The sequence below is a fragment of the Mus musculus genome, chromosome 13 (genome assembly GCF_000001635.26).
Source record: "Mus musculus strain C57BL/6J chromosome 13, GRCm38.p6 C57BL/6J".
In the NCBI taxonomy this organism is placed as follows: domain Eukaryota; kingdom Metazoa; phylum Chordata; class Mammalia; order Rodentia; family Muridae; genus Mus; species Mus musculus.
This window is the reverse complement of record NC_000079.6, coordinates 99,482,547-99,507,458: the sequence shown is the minus strand read 5'-3', so window position 1 is coordinate 99,507,458 and position 24,912 is coordinate 99,482,547. Positions and strand designations below refer to the sequence as shown.

At 44.4% G+C, this 24,912-nt stretch overlaps 1 protein-coding gene across 1 annotated transcript in view; it reads left to right on the top strand.

Annotated features, from left to right (window-relative positions):
• The window catches only part of Map1b (microtubule-associated protein 1B), a 95,139-nt gene that overhangs the window by 9,144 nt on the left and 61,083 nt on the right, over positions 1-24,912 (top strand). The gene's annotated exons all lie outside the window — the stretch shown is intronic.

Sequence of the window (24,912 nt, the reverse complement as noted above, 5' to 3'; positions counted from 1 at the left end):
GCTCCTATTGAATTCTCTCAACCCAGGTGCGTCTTTTCAGAAGGGTCACCATGGAAATGATACTACATTTTATTTCTTGACTACCACTTGAGCCGTACATAAAATCAAGACTTTGCTAGCTATGTGGCTCTCTTCTATGAGTTCTGATTGGCATGGGCAGAACATCAGGCATGAAGGTCGGTCTCTCTTACAGGACTAGATCATATCCCACTACCCCATGTGCAGAGATTCAAAGCCACTTGTGTGGAATGTAAACGACTTCTGGAGTCACTCTTAACTCAGCAAGATGGCCGTGGCACCTCTCCGCTGCGTCTTCCTTTTGACTTTGAGGATAGAGTAAAACCCACCCATTTCAGTGACCCTCTATTGTAGCTTTCCAGCAGAGAACTGAATGTGCTAATAAAAAAAAAAAAAAAAAAAAGTGGATGAGGTGGGTGTGGTTTGGGTAGGGTGGGGGGTGGGGCGGGGAGGAAGTTATCTAGGGACCATCAGCACATAATTTGCTAAAGGCTAGGTACAGCTTAAGGTGTTTACTCTGGTCATTATTGTGTTTTATTTTTCTGTCTTGCAAACCTCCGTAACCATCTGACAGGAGATAAGTGCCCTTTGCCAACAAGTATGCTTGTTTCAGCAACTAAATGCCAAGTTTCTGTCACTTCTCTGTAGGTCGTTCTGGCTTTCTGTCTTGTAAGACTTTTTTTTTTTTTCATTTCTACACATGTGGCTTTCATTGTATACATTCATATTTGGACTGCCTTCCTATGATGACAAATGTGCATTGCAAAAATGAAAGGTTGAAAAAAAACTGCAGAAGAATTAACTCTTTCCAGCCTAAAGGCCTAGCTTGGACTACTCTTGGAGACTAGGCAGAGAGCTCTCTCTAAATTCTCATGTTAGTACCCTGTCTCTCCATCTTCTTGCTGTCACCTGCTTTAAGAGTGGGTCACCTATCTAAGTGATGTCAGCAGTGCTCAGTGCTGGTTTGGGGACTGGCTTCTGGACGTTCAGCATCCTTAGCATTATAGCCAGCTGCAGAGCGGGTTAATGTTAGGACTATTCCTTTCCAGGCTGTGCAGGACCCAGCTTCCCTCTGAGCAGAGCCAAGGGAGTGGTGCCCCTGTGGAGTCATGAAGTTTTCTGAGCAAGACTGTGCTACGGGCTGAGTATTCCTTATCTAAAATGTTTAACACCAGAAATTCTTGGATTTTGGAGATTTGGAGTTTGGGACATTTGCATCTCTAACCCCCAAATCTAAAACCTTTCATCCAAAATCTAAAGCCTGTTGCTAGCCAAACCCTCAACCTGTCATCGACAAAAGCACAATGCAGAGTGCATCTTGAGCGTGCGGTGGAAAGAGGTTAAAGGTCAAGGACACAGACTGGGATGAGTGAAGGTTGTAAGATGATCCTTATGTAAGAGTTCCTAGTGTGTTTGAGACTAGTGGTCCCTCCCCACTTGCTTGAAACTCAGTACAAACCATGTGGTTTGTCTCTCACGCCACTTACAGTGAAACCAGCCGTGTCACCCTCATTAGAGTTTCAAGAATCTAAGTCTACTTGGAGAGAAGGAATAAGACGAGTGACGGAGTCTATCAAAACAAAAAAGTCATTCGGTCACTGTAAAACTGTTTAAATGGATGCTAGCTAGCATGCGCCATACACTGGGAAGATGAGCTGAGTAATAGAACCGGCATGACCTTTGTCACACTTCTGTTGTGAAAGTCATAAAGTCCTGCACCCTAGACATCAAACAGGTCCCTCTTCCCTCCCCGCATTGGTTGATTGATTAGGTTTGGTAAGTTTACAGCTAGCAGTCATGACAGTAGGATATTGGTCATCCTATGAGACTGAGGAGCCAAGGGCTCAGGTGCTAATCAGATGTGCTGTACATTCATGTTGGCTGTTATTTCTTTTGCTATTCTTAGGAATCAGAGGTCATATATGAAGAGTTGGTGGCTGCCTTAAATTGCAAAGGGCAGACCATGTATCTGGAGTTAACTCTCATACTAGCTTAGACTTTGTACTGAGGCTTTGGAGTTCATTGGGAGGCGAATCAGGTCTCACTCAAGATCACCCTGAATAGTCATTCAGCCTGGAATGTAGGTTGCCTTCTGCACAGTAGGTGGGTTGGCACAGTGTGACTTCTTGAAGACGTCAGTCCAGTGATCATGAAATCCTGGAGAGCACTGACTGTGTGATTTTTAGATTGGTAGTCACTGAAGTCTGCGTCGGTCTCTCAAACCAGCTGAGCATGGACCGGCTTTTGAGGTCACTCAGAACACTCCTGCTGTGCACCAAGGCCATTCTCTGTGGATTGCTCTCACCGAAGCTTTCTGGTCAAGTCAGAGCTGGACCGATAGGCACAGTGGTCCTGAGAGAACAACCCAGTCTTTCACTCAAGAGAGGGCTCTCTGCAGCTGAGTCTCTGAGACATCGAGCACTACCTTATATGCCCTTCTATTTCTGAGTGCACACACCATCATAAACCTTTTGTTTGTGTATATGATTTTTGTGCCTTAATGATGTTGGACTTGAGTCATTCATTGTTGCAGGTCTCCAGGAATAAGAATCTGCAAAACTTTCTATGGAAGCTCAAGTCTGCCATGACGCATAGAGTTTGACTGGCTTCCATTTCTGTTGTTTCTTTCCCAGGTTTAACTGTAGATCTTGGTGTATATAGTTACAGGGGAACTTATCTTCTGAGGGCATAGACAGTATCCCATAATCCCCTGGACTGGGGAGAAGCCTTCTCATACAGAGAGAGAGAGAGAGAGAGAGAGAGAGAGAGAGAGAGAGAGAGAGAGATTCCCCAAAGGAAAAGAACACCAGTTTCAATAGTCTCTTTTATCTCACGTTGTCATTTTTATCTGTTCTTTAAAATGGCTAAATTTTTTGATAACCCAGTTTCTTGCCATCAGTACAGATTACAATTTACAGATTGTAATTGACAATTACAGTATAGTTACAGATTCTGGAGCCAGCTTCCCACATTTGTCCTTAGCCCAGTCATGGGTGTCTCTGAGTGGCCTTGGACACTTAAACATCTCATATCTCAGTCTCTTTGTTTGTGACTCAGAATGCTTACCTCTGCTTCCGAATGAAGGCCAGTTGGATAAGTGTGTATGAACACATGGTAGCCTACCTTCTGGGGAACTAAATATAAATGAGTAGCCAGCTCTCATCTCCACAAGGAAGATCTGTATGTGCGTGGCTTGTATGTGTGGTGATTATTATTGTCTGTGGGAAATACCGAGTTCCGATATATGTCTGGCTTCCCTCGTGTAATCCTTTTTAAATTTATATTAAAGACAATCCTTAGAAGCAGTTGCCATGGGCATCCTCAGAAGGCACAGAGCTCTTCTTTTGTCTGGAGGTGGCAAGACTCTTCCAGTTTAGTCGTAGATAATATTTTCAGCACTGCTCTCAGTTCTTTGGGCAAAATGAAGACAGTGCGAGAGTAGAGCCAAGGCAGAGGTTAGACCATCTGCAACATGGCCTACCACGCTGGACACAAGGATGGTGATGTAGGGTGATAGCCTTGGCTGTCTCCCTTACTGCCATGACCCAGTCCCTCCAAACCTCATCCGCTCCATCCACCACTGCTTCCCTTCTCTCTTCAACCACAAGTGACAGTAGTGTCTGCCAATTTTCAGAGACTCACATTTCCTGTGGTTTACTGCCTTAGTCAGCTGAATTAGTAGTACAACTCTAGCGTATTTACATTAGTTCTCTCGCCACTAGCTACTAGATCACGTTCACGGAAGCCTTCTTCTGTCTGTGATTGAATCTGAAAGGTGTACATGGGCGGTTCTGCTTGAGAACCTGTGCCTTCCCCGTAGAGGATGAAAGATGAGCAAACCGCAGGCAAGCATCTTTAGGTCTGTGCTGAGAGACTGCTAAAAATATCCTTTCCGGAGATTGGCTCAGGTTAGAGAGTTGACACCGATATTTTACGTTTCAGTCAGGCGAGTCTTTCCCTTCCTTTCACGTTAGTGAGTTAAGGTCTCCTGTCTAACATTTGCCTGCAGAGCTGTAAGAGAAAGAAAGAAAGAAAGAAAAAAAAAAAAAAACCTCAACCATAACCCTAGGCTTTGTCATATTTCTGTGTCTATTCCTGGACAGCTAGCCATCGCGTAGATTATGACTTAGTTGTGTATGCCTAGAGTGAATCCACTGCTCTACAATGGAGAGTCATGGATGCAGTTTTCAGCCTTGCTCTCAGCCTTTCTTTAAGCAACAAAGCACATACACGCATCGTCCCTTTGCGTTCCAGGGACTGATGATGTGTCACTCAGGGAACCTGTGACCACAGGTTAGGCAAGTCTCTGTCCTGCTGCTTCCTCTGACCTATGTACATAGTCAGGGGAGGGCCCCTGTCAACGTGCCCACAAGGTTCCTTTATCCTTTGTCATTACGTCATTGTCCAAGGTGACAGGAGGAACTCAGTCGTTAAAATGACGAGCCTTATTTTCATGAAATAACCAGGCTCACTGAGGTAAATGGTGCCTGCCTGGGAAAGAGTTATTTTATTGCAAACCCCTAGCTTCCATCGGCCTTCCCTCTCGAGCCTGCCTAGCCTGCTTGCAGGGAGGGCAGCCTGCTTGCCCTCCCTTGGCCATATTTGCCCCTGTCCTATTGTCCCCTTCAGACTGATGGGTCCAGATCACAGCACAGAGCCTGCCATTGTCAAAACAGCCCAAAGTCACACTGGACTCGGAGTCCTGTGGTGTCTGTGGCACGAGGCTTTTGATACCTGTAAGATCTGCATGCCTCTTGGCTTTCAAGTGTCAGGGGTTCTTTATATTCACAGCCTAGCACACTAGGCAAGTTCCCTCCTTTGACACAGGTGTGGCCAACGTAAAGGAAAAAAACACACACACATCACCGTGTCATTTCTGTGTTCGGGTGCCTTCATCCCCCAGGGAGTTAATGACAGCTTGTTCACACCACCTAGAAATAACTATTCATCTCACTTCTCTTTTGAAAAAAAAAAAAAAAAAACCTGAGTAGAAAGGATGTTTTAGTCTGCCGACAGTAATGGCTCTCAAGCCGTTCCTAATGGGCACTGTGGAACTACTCCATGCAGACTAGCGTAGGCAAGACCGTGGCAGGAAGTGGTCTGCCTGGGCTCAGGGGCCGTGTTAGGGAATGCCAATAACTGGCCATTAAGTGCAGCTAAGTGCAGTCTGGAGCAGCTGCTGTCACTGCTCAGCAAGGAGACATCACAGGCGGCCTCCGTGCATTTTTCTTCTTTTTGGGGGACTAAAGTGCCTGTGATTTTACTCGGGGTCTAAAAACACACAACAGTAGTGAACCATCATGCCCGCAGTCCCACACTTGCTTCCGGCCACCATTTGGGTCTTTGTGGTCCATGTCCAGCATTTGTAGCAATGTGCTAGGGAGACTGGCAGATGAGGGAACAGATGAAACACAAACGGAGAGATTGCTTCTTGAATTTCAGGCACTTGGTATTGTGTACCTATTAATAAGCAAAGAGGGGTGAAGGGAACTGTGGGGGAAGATATGCCCGCTGTTCATGATCTAGATGGGAAAAGATATCATTCATTCCTTTAAAACTCACTGTTATTTTACAAAGAAAGCACTTCCTTAGTCTACAAATTGTGTGTTTGTGTGTCTGTGTCTGCATGTGTATGTGTGTGAGAGAGAGAGAGAGGCAGACAGACACAGAGACTGACATAGAAGAGCTTTTTATTCTCTATTCCTCAAGACCGGGAGTGAAATGAAAACCCTAACAAGCTCTATGTTTTGATTGTTCCAACCCGTGGTGACAAAGGTTGCCCAGGTACCAGCACTCCGCCCCCAGCAGCAACCCAAGACTAATTAAACGCTACTGCGGCAACGATCAAGTATCTCCAAACATCATACCCCAGGGCTCTCGCTGGCTTTGTTTTCTCACTGCAGTCTGAGGGTGATAGCTATTGTGTGAAGTCATATTTCCTTGGTCCTGGAGACATGTGGGAAAGTGAAGAGTACTTCCCCCAGGGACACACCTTAAACATGAGCTGCAGGGCCTGGGCAGCTAACACAAACAAGACAAAAATAATGTGACTTTAATAAACTCTTCCAGGGCTTAGAAGGAGTGAGACAAATGCTCTCAGAAAATAAGATGAGACAGTCAGTATAGGATTTCAGAAGAAGTATGTGATTCAAAGCAAGGATTGAAAGCCCAGAGAGTGTACCACACCTCAGTTTGAAAGATTCAAACGGTTGCTGCTAACCGTTGCCACAGGATTTGGAAGGACTGAGGTAAAACCAACACCTTAAGGACTGCCCTTATTGTCTGCCCTTTGCTCTTAAGCCAGTCTTTCCTTAATAAAATGGGATTTCAGCCGTCGTGAAAACAGTCACTGCCGAGTGTCTGGCCCAAATGCATAGATTCCTGGGGAAGCCTCTCGAGGCTAGTGTAGGATGGAGTAGCTAAGTGCTCAGCACACCACACCTGGCCCTGAGCCCCCGCCTCACAGTGTTGCCTTTGGGTTCCTGAAATTCAGCCCCAAATACCACATCTGGCCAAAATAAAACAAAAACTGAGAGAAAGGATCAACGATGGGCTATGTCCTGCTGCCTAGGTGAATGATGCTGATAGGTGAACAGCTCTGCAGCCCCCTGGTGGAGTCTTCACAGGTTTTAAGCTTTCGGCTGGGAGACCACACTTGCAAAAGATCAGTGCAAGCTGCCAGTTAACTGCACTAGACAGATGCACTGCATGCCTGCTCAGATGAAGGAGTGACTGTTCTTCAGCTAGAATTCCAAGTATCTTCTCAGTGCAAAATTCAGATGGTGCAGTTCAGGAGGAAAACTCTGTGTGTGTGTGTGTGTGTGTGTGTGTGTGTGTGTGTGTGTGTGTGTGTGTATGACGGGGTGGGGGGTAGGGAAATATCCCCTGGAACTGAAGTTAAGTAGACAGTTATGAGCTGTCATGTGAGTTCTGGGAACTGAACCTGGGTCCCTTGGAAGAGCAGCTAATGAATGCTTTTAACCTCTGAGCCATCTTTTCAGCCCCTTAACATATTTGAAACACTAGGATTGAAAGGTCTATGAAAGAAACTTTATTTAAAAACTCTGCCTGTCCCACCTACTAGGACTGTCAATCAGGAAACAGTCACAGCTCAGAGCATTGACTTCTCAGGACAGGGGCTCTTAGCCCTTGCCTTTTCCTCTCTCTCCCTGTAGAAACTGTGAGCCAGACCAACTTAATTGTATTTGCACAACAGCAGACACCTGTGTGGAAAGTATTTCAAGACTCAGATCGGTGGGTGTTTCTATCTACACAATGCCAAATAGGAAATAATGTCATTGTCTTTTCCCATTTAAATAAGAACGTGCATGCTGGCATGTGGTCCTGCTTTACGCCTCAGACTAAGTACTTATGCACAAGTTTTGGAAGAAGGCCGAAGGATTACAGCCTATAAATTCGGGGATTCAGTGTGGTTTGAGTGTGTTAAAAGTCCCAGGCACATCGTTTGTTGCACATAATTGAGAATAGCCTGCATTTTAATGAGCATGATCAGCTATGCATATCTTGTCATGTGAACCATCAATTAGCACGGCATAATTTAACAAGTCAGTACGTGCAGATATAAATACCCTTGGGGAGCTATGATCAAATCAGATTATTACCAACAATGTGTGTGCAGGTGATCGTTACCAGAGAGCCGGGGTTATCCAGATGGAAAAGTGATTTTTATGGTAATATGGCTTGTGATTGGCTATTGCCATCTGAGGCCGTATTCACTCACTCATTATCTATCTATCTATCTATCTATCTATCTATCTATCTATCTATCTATCTATCCATCCATCCATCCATCCATCTATCTATCTATCTATCTATCTATCTATCTATCTATTCATTTATCTATTCATTTTTGTTTTTTGAGACAGGGTTTCCCTGTTATTTCCTGGCTGTCCTAGAACTCCCCCTGTAGACCAGGCTGGCCTTAAACTCTGAGATTTGCCTGCCTCTGCTTCTGTGTATGCCAATGCTGCCTGACTTACATATGAGGCCTGTAAGGCAATGGCTCAATTTTTCCCAAGTCTAATTTGATTTTTTTTCCTAAAGGCTTACTTTAATGTATGTATCCAACCCTATATGACATTATTGTGTGTTTACACAAAACCCTTATAGAGCATGCTGAAACTTGAAAGAAAAATGTATGTATGTAATAGTGCTATTAGTGATAATGTATGTTGACAACAGTATGGTGGTCAGTCACTCAAGGTTCTGTTGATAACTTTTTGAGGGGTTATTCTTCTCCAAGTTTTACAAATTCAGTGATACAGTCCTTTTGTTTTGTTTTGTTTTGTTTTGTTTTGTTTTGTTTTAGGCAAATACGTCAGAATTCACTTAGACTCCCTGAATCAATTAAGATATTTGTAGTAAATATGGGTTTGGAAATGTATTCTTCCTTCTTCTTTCCAGAGTGATGTCTTTAAAGATAGCAGAGAGGAGACAGAATGAGATGCCTTCCTCTTTCTCTTTTTTAGTTCACCCTTTAAGCAAGTATTGTCATTTACTAGATGCACAGGCAGCATCACTGAAGGGGTCACAGAGCCCCAGCCACACCCTCCTCCTCTCTGAAAGTGTAATGTAAAGTGTAGTTGATTTCTTCACCCCACAATCCTTTAAGAAGCCACTAAACACAAAATCCAGTCAAGATTTAGAGCAGTGGCTCTCAGCCTTCCTAATGCTAAGAGCCTTTAATACATTTTCCCTCATGTTGTAGTGACCCCCCCCCAACTATAAAGGCATTTTCACTGCTACTCCATAACTGTGATTTTGCTACTGTTATAAATCATAACACAAATATTCGATATGCAGGATATCTTGTAGCAACCCCTGTGAAAGATTGTTTGACCCGAGAGGGGCCGCGACCCACAGGTTGAGAACCCCTGATCTAAAACGCATGGAAAGTGAAATTGTTTTTAAAAGCTTGTTGCCCAAAATATCTTAAAAGTTTACATTTTGGAGCCACTTATATTTCCACTTATATTCATAATGTGTGTGGGGGGGTGGGGGGTGTATCACTTCACTTTTAAATTACAGTTGTACACTACTATAGGAGCATAAGCAATTGAGGTTGCATAAACTCCTAATAGATCTGGGAAACACTGTTTTTTTAAGGGATGCCATAACATCACAGGGAAACGTGACATGCCCCCGGCCACGCTGATGAAAACCCCTCTACATTGTTACCTGTACGAAAGTGTAGCACATGCTACGGTGATAGTACATCGTGGTTGATAAGGATAACCAGCTATCACTGATCAACGTGGTTGCTAAAATACGCTTCTCATTGTGACTCAGAATATACTCTAGGAGAAAAAAAGTTTTCTATGTGCAAACAGTAACAGAGCCCCCCTCATTTGACTGTCGCTTGGTTTTGCATTGGGCCTTCACACATATCATTCATTCACACACAACCTCCATGTTGTCTGCTTCTCTCTTGCTTTCATATTTCCACTTCATTTTTTAAAATAGTGTGTCTCCCTACTCTCCAATCACAGTCATGTTTTTTACAAACCATGTTGGTTTGGGTTATTTTTAGGCAGGAGGTCAGTGTTTTGTTTTTTAAATAAGCCTTACATCACGGTTGGTTATGCTATTATGTCCTGTCTGCTTTTTGTTTTCTTGTTTTATACATAGAACAGAGATTATTTTGTGCCTTTGGAATATCATTCCAGTGTATAAATACAAATGAAATAATGTGTCAAATTAGCTCACTCCATGGGGTCATCTAGAAATAGGCTTCTCTCCGTAGACATTCTGCTGCTGGCAACCTAAGCAAACTTCATACGGCAAATGGATTCTCTATGCCTGGTAAACAGACTCCTCGCAAATTTGAAATTAGTTAGCAACAAAAACAACAGAAGTTCCGATTTACAATTCAGGAAGAAAAAAAATAAAGGAAATAAACAAAAACATACTTTGAGTAAGTAAAAGCAAGACCTTAAATTAATCACGGAGCAGATTTCAGAACGGAACCTTCCAGGAGTCTAACTTTCTGATCCTACTCCTTTTCCTTGTGAGAAACCACAGAGACAAAGAGGCTTTAAGTTAAAGAGCCTTAGAGGGTAATGCCAGGACCTAGGCAGACAAGGTCAAGATGGTGAGTCATGAGAAATCACTGGCTCAAGAAACTAGAACCACTTTACAGAGTGAAAAATAAGCCATGTTAGACAAATGAAAACGTGCAGTCATTGCTTACATTATTAGCACTTTTTTTTGTTGTTATAGATTTCCTTTTAGCATGAAGGTGTTGGATATTTATTTACAAACTATCAACTTTCAGAGACTTGACAAAAACAAACAACCAATTTCTGAGAGAGATAGAGCCCTCCACAGGTGGGCCTGGGATGGACAACCTGGGCTTGAATCACCTCTGCTGATTAGATGTGTGCTCTTATGGATAAATTCTTGAACTTCAGTGTTTTCTAAACTTTATCTCAAAGATCCTTTTACACTTAATATCCTGCTATTTTTTTTTGATAACATCAACTCATAGTAAAAAAAAAAGTCACTAATATATTTGGTAAAGTGCTTTATATACAAAGGTAGTCATAACTGTTAACTGTGAACATAGCCGATGGGTCAAGCCAAGATGTGTTTGTATGAAGTTCTTGGGCATTCAGAGTAGAGCAGGAGAACTTACTGGGATGAATCAAAATGTAACTCTTCACACTCACCTGCTCACTGTCCCTAATGGGCATCGCTTGTCTGTGGAGTCTGGGGCTCTGTCATATATGAGGGCTAATAACGATGTGATATATTAGTTAATTAATTAATTAATTAGCTAATTAATTAATTAATAAACAGACGTTTGTTCCCACACACTCTCCTGTGGTTGGAACTAACTGTCCATCAAGATTCAGAGGCGGGCTGGTGAGATAGCTCAGTGGGTAAGAGCACCTGACTGCTCTTCCAAAGGTCCGGAGTTCAAATCCCAGCAACCACATGGTGGCTCACAATGATCCGTAACGAGGTCTGACGGCCCTCTTCTGGTGTGTCTGAAGATTGCTACAGTGTACTTACATATAATAAATAAATAAATCTTAAAAAAAAAAAGATTCAGGGGCACTTCTCAGTCACACAAGTATGTGCCTCCAACTGCTAAGGAGGAGAGGAGAGTGTAGCGCCATCTAGCATATGACAGAGGAACAGGTCCTCCAAGGATAACAAGGGAAGGGCCTTCACGGGTGAAATTCAGCAAAAGTCTTTTTCTTTTGTGCTTAAGAAGGATGATGGTCGCTACTTATATTTCCTAAGTTAGCAGTCTGCACTGCCTCGTTGTAGAGGATGCAGGGTTGTTTTTGGTTTTGTTGTAGACTTTGTGAGGATCACCGGAAGCTTACGATCCTCTATGGCTTAGGAAATAGGAAGCGGGAAATGGAAATTATTTAAGATCTTTCTATAAAGATGGTAAATGTTAAATGTATGAATATTTTTCAGAAGACTTTACACTATTCTGTTGAGATATAAGAAAAAAGGCTAGAGGCTGACACGAGTTTTCACTGACCACCTAGAGACTCGTGATTAGTGACAATTGGTTGGTGGCATCAGTAACTCCAGGGACCAGAGAAAGAAACCAGCGCGTTTAAACATAGGGGCGTCAGAACTCAGGGGTTGGTTGTAACTGTTACTGAGGTTCTGCAGTAATGGAACCACAGCACTCAGAGAGGTCCTCAGAGGCTCAGCATCCTCCTGCCTGCCTTTGTTTACTGGATTCATAGGAAGTGAGGGTGCTCCAGCGTCCGCCAGGCTGGTTATCTCTACCGTTTGCTTTTCATAGGTCATCGTGATGCCGCTTGCTTGCATGGTGGCTCACTCAACTTTGGGTGGCTCTCTATCGTTTCATAGAGGACATGTCTAAATTAATTTTGGGGATACCATTATTTTCCAGAAGTCTGCTTTGTTCCTTTAAGAAAGCCTTATAATTTTTTTTTTAAGATATAATTTTCCACTGACTCTCAGGCCAGAGTACTCATTTTATCATGTGCTGTAGAGCTTTTTTAAAGGTCCCATTTTGAGTTCTGTTTGTTTTCTCCCTGGAAATGTTCTTCTAGGCTCAGCATGTGTCAACAGGCAAGGTTGCATAGGTTCTCCTTCGGGAATCTCACGATCCCTCTTGAGTCCCACCCAATGCCGCCTCCCCTTACAGGGACATTTCCTAAACTCTATCCAGTCCAGGTTGCCAACCACAGAGGCCTCATCCAGACTCGGCTCTCTTTGGTTCTTAAGAGGAGGAAGGCTCAAGAAATGAGACCGGTTTCCCCCAAAGTGTGTCTTGCAGCCTAGAATTATGGACAGGTGTAAAGGACTGAGTTCGAGCCTCTCCAGCCTTCCTGAGTCTGACTGAACAGGTAAAGGGGGAGTGCAGAACAGTTAGGGCTGGACCACACAGGTTCAAATGCAAGCTCCATGTTATACGTCAATGCTCTGTGCCTCAGTTTCCTTACTGAAGACCCTGTTCTACACACAGTGGATTTATGAGTATTCGGGAGCTACATGCTATGTGAAGGGTGGAGATAGTGAGGCCGTATTAAATGATGTTATTAATACGCTGCTTTCTTCCTTGGGTGAAACATGCTAAAATGGATACTTTGATTGCGTTCTATGCATCTCTTCTCCCGTGAGGCTTCCCCCTCGACGTACCTTTTTGCATGACACCGGTTTACTTTAAATCACCATGGCCATGTTTGTTGTCATTAGTAGTGATGGTTCTATGTCTTTTCATGAGTTCTTCAAAGACTCGTGAATTTGGAACAGAGCATCTTCTTGTCTGTCTCCATGCCAACCCACTTCTTTAACTCAGCCCAAGTTGAAGCAGTCATTGTATGGCAGAATCTCTGTTTGCGGAAATCTGCCATTCAAAGCTGTCAGCATGTTACAGTCTTTGAGATGATTCAAAAGCCGTATTTTTCTAGAGGGAGTTGCGTTCTTATTTTCATTCATTTCATTTATTTTCGTGTATTTAAGAGTCCCCCGGTAAGGTTGACTTGCTCCATGGTAATTAGCAGAATATCCTCTTACTGTTTGTCTTGCTCTTTGGTGTGAGCCTTACTGAGCTGACCTTTACCTTACAGGGCTCCTCTCCCCTTAACTCCTCCAGGGCTGTGACATCACATTGAACTCTGCCATCGTGTCCCTTCCCTAAGTAATATGCAGTTACTTTGAACTATAAACCAATATTTCACCAAGAATGCTATCTTCTGTTTTTCAGGTTTTCAGATACATGTTCTTAAAAAGGGAAATATCTGTAGTGGTGAGGAGAGCTTTCGTCCCTTTAGGGGAATGCTAACAAGTGTCAGGAAAGCTGAGACCTCTGCTGCATCCTGACTGTTCAAACTTAGCATACCGTTGGCCACTCTGTGCAGTGATGTGTAGAGCCACTCATATAAGTGGTTGTGTTGAGCTTCTAATTTTCTCACAATATTAGCTCCAAGTTCCCTGGAGCCAAGTTTTTCTTTTCTTTTCTCTTCTTTTTTTTCTTTCTTTTTTTTTTAAACTTCTCTTCGTCTAGTCAAAGTCTTTCCCACCTTGAGACCAATTGAAATTCCTGTCTTCCCAATGGTACAGTTTAAACAGCAATCCCTTCCTATAGCCTCGACACCTACCAAAAGAAGCCGCACATCAATTCTTCATGTCACTCTAGGAGTGGCTATGCATGAATTGCTTGAAAATGCATAAATTGGACAAGGCATATTAGACTGTTTGAGTCTGCCACCATGGTAGCCCACCGGCTTCTTTAATCCTGTCTAATGGAGGCAGGCAGTCTGTAAATGCCATGGTTAGAGAATGTGCTAGCTACTGTCTTATCATTTTTGATACATCTCAAAAACCTGTGTTTTAAAAAGGGAACTTAGGTTATTTAACATTCAAAATGCTGATGATATTAGTTGCCTTCATGTAAATCAGTGCATCATCCATATGCCAGGCGCTGTGTGGATATCTTGTGCTATGAGTGTATGGTGTAGCAGTGCTTTTAAAATGCTCTTCTCTGTCTGTGCTTGTGAGGTTTTTTTATGTGTTCATGTTGTCTTTTGGGACACTGCAGTTCAATGGGCCTCGATAGGGGGGAAATGCAGTTTCACTTCACTGGTCTCTAGGAGATGTTTTTGCATCAGAAAATGAAGGCTGGCCAGTGTAGTCCTTTGATTTCTGCTCCTTTTGGTATTGCCACAGCAAGACCCCCTCAAGTGCATTACTGAGCCCCATTATATTCACTCCCCCTCCCCCCACAAGGCCTGGTGAGAAGGGCTTGCCTGTAGCTCCCATCCACCTCCCTGATCCTGCATATTAAACCCTGTAATTATAGCAGACATTACATTGTCTCCTGTCCACACCCACCCTCCTCCCTATAGGATGATGTCATTGCATGTCAAACAGGGGATTAGCATGAGGAGAGAAATTCTACTGCCTTTTTTTTTTCCCACTAAGAAGAATTTGGTTCTGATAAATTTTCCTACGAATAACTGCTGTCTTACTTCATAGGAGAAGTTTTTAAAAGGAGAGGAAAAACCTTGATAGCACAGAAACACACACACACACACACACACACACACACACACACACACTGGCCGCATGAACAGAGATAGGCGCTGCTGGCCGCATCTGCAGCTCTGTCTATCACTTAGTGGCCGAGCAGGGACACAAAGCAAGCCTGGGAAATCGCCCCCTTGCCTTACAAAAGCAGGGGCGCATCAGTCTTCTCAGAGCCCACAGTGGCCCTGTCCCTGCTGCAGAAAATGGCCCTGGAAAAAAAGCAACAGCAACAACAACAACAACAAGGTCCAGCCAGGGTGGTTGCTGGGTAGAAAGGGGATGCAGGCAGCTGGTCCCATCCGTCTTCAAAATGTTTGTTTTTTCATGATGGCGGGGATGGAGGATGTTCAAGTCCAATTTGTTGTGTTTCAGGCTAGAGCTCTTGTCTTCCCAGATGGAAAAATAAGTTAAGGTGCAAGATGGAAGCCGGGTGTCATAGAGTTTCTGAGCCCGGATTGGAGTTTAACAACCTTTTTCAATTCTTCCAACAAATGTAAACATCGACTTGGATATAGAGAAGAAAAAAAAACAATAATTCTAAAAAATAAGGAAATCCTTTTCTGTATAGGCAGGGCGAGTTGTTTTCATGTTTGAAGCAATCTGAGAGCTCTAAGTTGGAAGAGTTAGTGTAGGCCCAAGTGCAGCCTGGCTTAGCTGTGGGACCCTGGGCACCTCAGAGCCTCGACCTGCTCACCTGTGCAATGGCATTGACTAACTAGCCTCAGCAGCCACACCTCACAGGGGAAGTCTGGCAAGTATCAGAGGTCGTTTCCACAACCTAAAATCAGTTCAGATAGCAGGCTAGAGTTCTGAGAATAAGACACTACCCTAAAGGACAAAGCCTCTCTCCCTATTTCTGTCAGGCTTTCACAGAACCAGACAAGGACACTGCCTCCAACCTGTCTAGCCCCTTTTCTTGTGGAGGAGACACGGGGACTGTGAGCTCCAGAGCCACCTGCATTAGAGATCCTTTGAAACTGTTGGGCTGGCGGATGTTAGTTGTTTGGAAATTGGAGTGTTTAAAACCTTTTGCAGTGCACTTGGGCCGCTGAGACCCTCCTTAGAATTTAGTTTCTTTGGGTCCAGACCGTATTTTCTTGTCAGGGATGATATTGCATACATATACCTCATCTTTCCATCCTATTCTTGCTCTGCCTGGGAGGGTGGTGGCTGAGTTGCTTTTTTTTTTTCCTCCTTTTTGGGGGCATTAGGGGGGTGGAGGTTTCAAACAGGGTTTCTCTGTTTAGCCCTGGATGTCCCTTTGTAGACCAAGCTAGCCTCGAACTCACAGAGATAAGCCTGCCTCCCAAGTGCTGGGGTCAAAGGCGCGCACCACCAAGCCTGGCCTTTTGTTTGCTCTTCAGATCTTTTTCCCAAGCGGGGCTTTTAGGTGAGTGGTGCTTGAGGAGTAAGATTCTGAAGGCTAGTAATTTGACCAACAGTCGTCAATTGCAGTTCTGGGTTGGCTACGTGGTTGGAAGGACCCTGGGATGTGTTTGAGGGTTCTAGAAATACTATACTGTCAAGGCCACCTGTCACATTGCCCCTGTGTAGAGTGGGAAGAAGGGAGATGTCATGGCCACGTGCTGTCTCTGGATTCTGCTCCATGCAGAGTGGGGGCTTCACCAAAGCTGACTTCAGACATGGGCTCTCATCCTCAGTTTCTCCAGAACTTTCTTCTTCATTGGTGGGATGCTGCCTCCACTCCAATTGTCTGCCAATACGCCTTGGGTCACTTGGAATGTGGATAGCTCTCCTACCTTGTCATCATGGGAAGGCTGTTACAGAAGGGTTGTCAGTACTTGTTCTGGAGAGCTGAAATTACTGTCTGGAGATGGCCACATCCTCCTCTCCCAGGTTGCTGTAGGGACATCAGGGTCATCTTCCCCATTACCCCACTTGTGGCCCCGCTACACTCTCAACATGGCTGTCATCTGACTTATCCGTGGCTTGGGTTTCTGGGATAAGGTTGAATCTGCCTGCTAGGACCTCCTTGCCCGGATGCTGGGGAGCGATAAGTCACCTTGGTTGCTTTTCACGGTCATTTCACCATTACCGTCTGCCAGACCCTGCTCTGAGCCAACCTGGCTGAACTTTGTTCCGTTTTTTTTTTCAGTTGCTGGCCAGATGCTCTTCTGCATCAGGGTGCGTCCAGGCTTGGTTCTCTGTTGTTACTTTTTGCCTCTGGGATATCGACTTGCCATGTTGCCCTGGCTAGCCTTGCTCTCCCTATGTCTGTCTCTACCTTCAGAGGGCTGAGATTATAGATGAGTATGATCACATAAGGTTCTTCACATATCCCCAGACACCCATTCATTTTTTAAAAAATAAACTATGATCTTAATTTATTGTTCTCATTTAGTTCAAGCTAACAAACCCAACAGGGAAAATCTTGTCTGGAAGTTGCTATCCCATCCCCCACCTACCTACCAAACCTACCTACCCAAACCCAACCAAACAAAATCAGCTCTTTCCAGTGTTAAGGGATCCATACATACAGGAGGCACTGAGTTACCCTCTCAAGCACCCGCATTAGTTTTATTGTTAGAAACCTACGTACCTGGCTCAGAGTGTTCGCATTTGCTCATTTCTGGTTGTAGAAAGGTTCAGGTTTGCACATCCTCTGCTGCCTGAGGATAGAGCTACCTCCCTGCCCTTGTGCTCCTGGCACTAAGTTGACCAGATTCTTGCAATAGCTTGCATTTGGTTTACATCAGATCTCCCAAGGGCTGAGGAATGATTCACAGCCCCCAAAGATCAGCTCAGCACACTCCCAAGTGCAGCTTCCTATAAAGAGAGTGGCTACTCAACTGCTGTCTGTCCGAACAGGCCAGTGATGGCTCTGGTGCTTGGCTATGGACCTGCATGCATTGGAGCATGATCAGTGACCATTGGTCCAGTTACTGTATTCACCTGATGTTTCTGCATTATCTTGGAAAACACTACTTCTCCTAGATCTGCTCCCAGAGGAGTTGGAGCCAGTCAACATGAGTCACAGCTACTGTTTTACATGAGCCCCAAGTTAAGTCGCATTTCCTGGTTGAATTCCATGAAACCCTATGATCATCAGCTGGTGAGACCCATCTTCACCAGAATTTGCCCTAGCTTCTCCTTAACTACCCGAAAGCATTGGCTTTAATCTCATTTGGAGGTGTTTCTAAAAAAAAATACATACTGAAGTCACCTTTATTCATGTATCTTATTACAAAATTCAAAATTTGAATTACTATGATTCTTTAAACAGGGCTCACATACCTATCTGTGATCAATATTCACTCCAGAAGTATGATTAGGAATTAGAACTCAACACTCCTTTGGGTTTGGCTGAAACCTCTTCTCTCTCTTACCCAACTTAAATAGCTCTGATATTTGAATGTGATTGAAAATCTGTAGTCAAAAAGCCTCTAGTCAGCTGTTCATCTTTGGTATCTAGTATTAAAATCACCGGCGTGGGAAAAGCACTAATACACGTACTACCTTGGCCTTATGAGTAGTTGCCAACTCTTCTGCTGTTTACCAGCAGATGGCATGACTTAAGGCATATCGCCATGCAACTGAAAGTGGTTCTCAAGGTATTTGCCTCGAATTTCATAGTAAAAAATTCAATTTCCCTGTTTTATAGAGAGCTCTTACAAATATCTAAATAAAGCCTTAAAGATGGGCATATGCTATGAACATTCAGTTTACACACACACACACAAAACCTATTGGTAGAGAGAGACATATTACACCATTATGAACCTCTGAAAACCACAGAACCTCTGTAGATGAAGCAATAGGAGTGATACGAGAAGGTGCAGCCTTGCCCGCCATCCACATGGCTTTGAAAATCGTTCCGCACAGTGTTGGCGAAGAGCGCAGGCCAAGTTCTTCCCGTTCTCCTACTGGATACAGATGACCTTTCTGACACAGGAATTTCAGTAAAATCCAGGTAGTAAAAGTGCATAAGCGTTTTGACGTAACAGATCCATACCAGCCATTGAGCCTATGGAAAGAAACAGAGATGTGCATATAGTCAGGTAAACATGGCTTGCTGTCGTATTACTTATATGTTTGAAAAACTCAGGGAAACCCCTGAGATTCTCCACAGTAGTGAGTGGTTTAGTTAACGATGACTACGCGAGAGGATGCAGTGCTCAGCCCACATTGCAAACCACGCATCAGTACACACATGGTGGCTGAGAGGAAAAAAGAATCATGAAGGTCGTTACAGTTTGGTCCTAATGTAGTAGTAGTCAAAACAATGCTTGTCTTTACAAAAATGCACCAGACTTTAATGTGGGTTTCCATCTGGATATTTGCACCTATATTTTCTCTATACTTTTACGTTTTGCGCAGTAGTCGGCTGTTACTTTACAATCAAGAAAAGCCGTAAGCATTTCTTAAAAATGATACGCCTAGCATTTGAGACGGGAGTCACTCCCCACTTTGTCTCATGGAAATGAGATTCAGTAGTGAGCGCTGTGTCCAGGGGAAAGTCGAGCACATTTGAGTCAGAGGTTTGAAAAGCTCTTCAGACCCTAACCTCAGAAACCTCAGACGTATGTAATGATACAGCACTAAAAGCCGAGATGTCAGCCTGAGTTAAGGAGGTTCGAGTAGATTCGTAAAACAGCAATGAGAGAGGAAAAAAAAACAAACAAACAAACCAGGCTCTGCGATCTTGGGGTTGGGCAGCCTCTTTACTGAATCTGTGTCAAAGTAGATGGTGTTGGGCCTGCTCTGGCTGCCTGTAGGTACATTTTGTGTTTGATGTTGGGCATATCACCAGACTCTCTGTACTATCAGTATTGGATGATTATTTTTGTTTGGACTTTGGCATTTTGGTACTGTTTCTACCCCTGCACAGTGAGGTGTGATTCTGAAGATGACTGGCCAGTGCAGAGGCAAAGGGAGCCTGCTTCTCCATCCCACTCTTGGATCCAGTGTGTCTGAGGTCCTACGGTCCCCTGCCTCTCTGTGTCTCTCTGTCTGCCTCTGTCTCTCTGTCTCTGTCTGCCTCTGTCTCTCTGTCTCTTTCTGTCTCTCTATCTCTGTTGGTCTCTGTATCTCTGTCTCTGTCTGCCTCTGTCTCTCTGTCTCTTTCTGTCTCTCTATCTCTGTCTCTGTTGGTCTCTGTATCTCTGTCTCTGCTACCTCTCTCCCTCTCTCCCTTAAGCATAAGTAGTTCTGGCAGATCTGGAATGAATATGTAGATCAGGCTGTCCTCAGATCCACAGAGCTGCACCTGAATCTGCCTCCAGAGTGTGGGGATGAAGGAGCACTGAGGATGAAGGTAAGTGCCACCACACCTAGTGGCCCAGGTATTTTTGATTAATAAAACACCAGGATATAATCCTTGGAAGGACCATAGTTGATGCAGCAAGAAAGGACGTTTAATTCTCTCTTGGGGATTGATCACAAAATGAAAGCAGAGAGTCGCAGAGTCTGGGCAAGCCTGATGTGTGCTTTAACAATGGGTTTTGGTTTATAGAGCTCAGGCTAACTTGCATCTCATTTCTGGTGGAGGTGTTTTTAACATTGATACCTCGTAGGTTCTTCATCCATTGTAGCTGGTCCATTAGAAGGGCTCTGTTCAAAGGATTTTTTTTTTTATCATAAAGACTAACATTCATGGGCCAAGCATGGTGGTACATACCTTTCATCCTGGCACTCTGGAGGCAGAGGCAGGCAGACCTCTGAGTTTGAGGTCAGCCTGGACTATAGAACAAATTCCAGGTCAGCCAAGGCTACACAGAAATCTTGTCTCAAAACAAACAAACAAAGCAAAACAAAAAGAAAACATTCAGAAATATATTATATAGGAATGTCTTACAAACGTTTTACCATTGTACAGCTCACATGATGACTTATATTTACATAATCTGAGGGAAGAGTTCAAATGAACATTGGCTGCATCTGCTCCTGCCCCTTGCGATGCATTATGTTATTTGCGGTCAGTGTTATTTTAGCCTGTTAGACTTACTACAAGGTTGAGCCATTGGTGTGCTAAAGTATTGCACTACTCATTTTTGAATGACCGTTGCATTGAGCCTTTGGAAAAGATGGAGGATGGAGAGTGCCCCCCTCCCCCAAAAAAAGCCTATATATTAGGACAACCTTTAAATAATACCTACAAATTTCTTTGCAGAGAATCAGAAAGGGGTTGAAAGAAGTGGCTTTGGCAGGTGAGTGTGTGAGACGAGATCATGACATGGGTAGAACAGGCCACAGCAGGAGTGAAGTTTGGGGTACAAGATCCTGCACCCTATGGCCCATGCTTTGGAAGTCACAGAAAGACATGAAATAGGGTATGCCAAATCCTCTGAACATGGCAGGCTGCTGGGTACCTGCATGCACCCAGTGGCTTCGTGAGAGCAGCCACACAGGAACTAACAGTGAGTGGTTGCATCCCTGCCTCCACCCAGGGCTACCTGCCTGGAGCTGAGTTCCTTACTAGGCACCCTTTGTTCACAGTGACTCCTACCCGGGGACTGGGATCGACTTGAAAAAGGAAAGTCCGAGATAGACACTCAGGACAAAACCACAACCTCTCAAATCTTAGCTTTTAATTTTATTTTATTATTTTTCCACATTGTCCAAGTTGATGGCAATTTCCTTCCTCTTCATGGTGGTGGTGGCGGTGGTGGTGGCGGTGGCGGTGGCGATGGTGGTGGTGGCGGTGGCAGTGGCGGCAGCGGGCAGGGGTGTATGATTGCTTCCAGAAGCACAATTTCACCTTCTCTCAGAGATATCAGCATTATTTTTATTTGAAACTATTTGGTCTATCTTTTTGTGGTGCTGGGCATTGAGCCCAAGGCTTCATGAATGCCAAGTCAAGTGCTCTACCTCCACTCCAGCCTTTCATGTCTGCTCTCTTAAAACAAGTCCTTCTATGTTATTGTTGCTTCCCTTCCTGCTTGCGGTTGTTTGTGAAGTTTTTGTTGTTTTGTTTTGTTTACACATGTTGTCTTTTCGGACACCGCATTTGGACTTGGTTCAATAGAAAAAAAGATGCAAGTCTCTTTCAGTGGTCTCTTTCGTCTATTCATTGTGGTGACACCTTGGTCATTTCTAAGTGTGACTGGAGGAGCTAGGCAATACTCACTGGGGCTCCAGATGGTTAGTGGCGTTTGGTCCTTGAGCAGGACTTGGTAGCTCTTCAGCTTTTCGGCAGGAATGTAATGGCCTCTGTTGCTCGGTTAGAAGGAGGCTTCAGGGCCACCATTTAGGATCTGTTCCAACAGTTGCACCTGGCCTCTGAGCCCAGGAGTTCTTTGGAAATCATGATCGTTACCCAGGGACAAGCAGAGAGTGACCTTTCCTGCTGCTGACCTGTTGTGGCTCTAAAAGACCAGGCGCAGTCCTATGTACGCCACCAGGTCTGTTCCCATGTCACAGTCAGCAAGTCTGACCACGCCCCAGGGCTTCCTCCACGGAACCCAAGAAACGCTCAGAATCCATCTGTTTGGAAATGCCTTATATGGAGAGGTTCTGAGGCTATTTTTGTGTTTGGTTTGTAAGAAGATTATGTTCTGTAAAAAGAGAGAGAAGAAAGAAAAGCCTGAGGCAGTGGGTACCTTGTTACTAAGAGGCTTAGGTAAAGGAGAAAACACTCGGTCCAGGCCTTCCCACCTTGATTCCGAGATAAGGTGGCAGCTTTCCATCCATCTGCTGCTGCTCGGACCGACCGTCCTCTGTGCCTTGTGTCTTGTGTGAGAGACCTGCCTGCCTCCCAGCACAGCCCCGCAGAGAGTCTGCAAGGCTGGGACACCAAGTGCTGGCCACTGCTAGCCACTGCTTGCCACGTGCTTCCATAATGGCTGCTGTTCGTTATTCCTGCAGCTCAGCCCCGAGTCCAAAATCCTAAAATGCTGAGAAGGCAAAGCAAAGGAGACCCTACCCAGCAACAGGCTGGTTGGTGGTCCTCCCCACTTTGGCTCTGTGCCCAGCTCAACTGTCTGGAGGGGCCAAGTGGCGGCAGCAGTGATGGGCTCACAAGTGAGTGGGCTGCTCTGCCTGCACGACCCCGTGACCCTTCCACCTTCTAAGAGGTAGCAAACATTAGTCTGAAAACAAAAAAAAAAAAAAAGATCAACTGGGGCCATTGAGATGACTTAGCAGGGAACCAAGCCTAATGGTCTGAGTTCAATCCCAGGACCCATATTGGGTTGTCATCTGACCGCCACACATGTGCCCTGACATACTTTCTCCTGGCAAATGTGTGTGTGTGTGTGTGTGTGTGTGTGTGTGTGTGTTATTCTAGGGCGCTGGACTGAAAGCTCACTGTCCTATCTTCCAAAGGACCTTGGTTAGATTCCTGGCATCGACATGGTGCCTCCTAACTGCCTGTATGATGCCCACTTGTGGCCTCTATAGAGACCAGGCATGCTTGTGGTACACAGAGATACATCCAGGCAAAGCACTCACACACATTAAAAAAAATACCCAAAATTTTAAATGCAATTGAAAAATATTATGAATAAAGAGGTAAACCTTTGGTAAAGGCTGCCAAGGGGAAGAATCAAAGACCAATGCAGAACTGATACATACCACCTTATATGGAATACAGTTCATAAGGAAACTGTTTTCTGCTGTGGTTTTGGTTAGTTGGTTGGTTGGGTGGGTATTTTGTTTTGTTTTGTTCTGTTTTGTTTTGTTTTGAGACTGGGTCGAGATGCATCGCCCAGATTGTTCACAAACCCCTTATGTAGCTTAGGCTGGCCTCAAACTCATGGCCATTCTCTGGCCTCAGCTTCCTGAAGGGCTGGGATTAGAAGTATGCACTACTGCAGCTTGCTCCCTGTTTTCTTTCTTACTGGATGGAAGGGAGGTTGAGGTATAGAGGTTGTTAGTGATTTGAGGACAACTTATAGTCAATCTAAGTCTGACTTCCATGTTCACCCACTGGAAATAAGGTTTTCCCTGGATGAAATCCACAGTGGACTATGGATGGCTGTGGCCTTGATGGATCTGAATAGTGGTAGATGGTTCTTGGTGATGTTCTTAGGGTGTGTGTTGAGTAAGAAGATACCAATATTAGTAAAGTGTAGAGAAATCTTTCGTAGATAATCTGTATGACTTGCTTGGGATTCCTCCCTCCAAAAAGAAAAAGTGAAAGTTTAGTCTCAAGAGTTTAGTAATAATAGAACTCACTGCCAAGTATGAGAGTGTTCAGTGCAGTGAGAGACAAAAACAAGCACACTTCCTTTTTAGGAGATCTAGTGAGGCAGCCCAGGGATGCCCTGCTGGACCACTCTGCACTGAAGCCAGCCTCTCAATGACCAGCTCAAAGTTGTCTTTATGAATACCATGTCCACTGGGTGATGTTCTTACATCACCAGCAGACTTGCTGGCTTGCCACCACACAGACTGATCCCAGCTCTGCTTCTTCAATTCATTTGTCTTTTGAAAACATCTCCTTCCTGCCTCCCCCTGGGAACCACACTGCAGAAGTTTCTTTCTGAACTTTTTTCATGTGTCCTCAAGCTGCCACAACAAAAGGTCACAAACCAGGTGGCTTACAAGGACAGGAAGTTCATGTCTTGGGTTCTTGAGGCCGAAAGTCCAAGACAAGGTGTTGGCGAGGCTGGTTCCTTCTAGGGTTCGGAGGGAGACTGCTCCTGTCCTCATCTGATGGGTGGTCTTGTCTCTTTGGTTGTACAACAGTCCCTCTAGTGCAAGTTGTTCTCAGCCTTCTTAATGCTGTGACCCTTTAATACAGTTCCTCATGTTGTAGTGCCCCCCCAACCATAAATTATTTGTGGTGCTACTTCATAATTGTAATTTTGCTACTCTTATGAATTATTATGTAAATATCTGTGTTTTCTGATGATCTTTTGAGGGTCACAACCCACAGGTTGAGAAACACTGCTCTAGTGTCTGCCTCTGATGCCATATGCCATCTTCTCCCTGTGTGTGTCTGTTCTCTCTTATTTTTTAAGGACTTGTTATTATTTATTTGTGTATGTGTGTGAGTGGGGGCACCTGTGAGACCTGTAAGAGGATGTCAGACCTCCCGGAGCTGGGATTGGCAGATGTAAGCCACCCTATGTGGTTGGAAACTGAACTCAGATCCTCTGGAAGTGCAATAAGCTCTTTTAATCACTGAGCTGGCTCTCAAATCCCCTATTTTTCCTTCACATAAGCACACCGGCCATTGCATTAAGGCTCCCTCTAGTCTTGTATGATCTCCTACTTTCAGCAGAGGTCACATGTTGAAGATCCAGGTAGATGTATGTGACTTTGGGGAAAGGCCAGTCAATACAGTGTACTTTCTTTCTATGACCCTCTCTTGAGACTGCAGTAGACCCCAAAACCAAGTAGCTGACCCAGCTTCTAAGGACTCCTGACTGAAGAAGCAGAAAAGAG